The sequence below is a fragment of the Wasmannia auropunctata genome, unplaced genomic scaffold, assembly GCF_000956235.1.
Source record: "Wasmannia auropunctata unplaced genomic scaffold, wasmannia.A_1.0 LD336076.1, whole genome shotgun sequence".
Lineage (NCBI taxonomy): Eukaryota > Metazoa > Arthropoda > Insecta > Hymenoptera > Formicidae > Wasmannia > Wasmannia auropunctata.
In genome coordinates this window covers 529707-530185 of record NW_012026814.1, presented here as the reverse complement: position 1 = coordinate 530185, position 479 = coordinate 529707, and positions in this window count along the sequence as shown.

The window sequence follows — 479 nt, the reverse complement described above, 5'->3', positions numbered from 1 at the left end:
GTAGTTCCCGTTAAGGCGGGAAACTTCCGCGCCCCTGCACCGAATGCGAGACCGACGACCACGAGGAGAGCAGGGGCGTCGAACGACAGTCGCCGACCATACCATCGCTCCAGATCCAGTTCGAGGAAACGCTAAATGCCGAGGTATACATCGCCGGCAGATTATCTTTTTTCCTCTTTAAATGGAAGGAAATTACTGCGGATCCTACAATTTTAGAGGCCATTACCGGATATAGACTCCCCTTTAGAGATGGCCCACCTCGGCAAAATATTGAGCCTCCCGTAGTATTGTCAGCGGTGGAGGAAGATATTTGTTGTAAAGAGATTACCAGGCTTAGGAATAAAGGAGCAATTGAGCCTGTGACAGATTGTGAGGGGCAATTCTTGTCCTCGTTTTTTATAATAGAGAAATCATCTGGAGGTTGGAGATTTATTTTAAATCTCAAACGATTCAACAAGTTTATTATCGCTCCACATTTT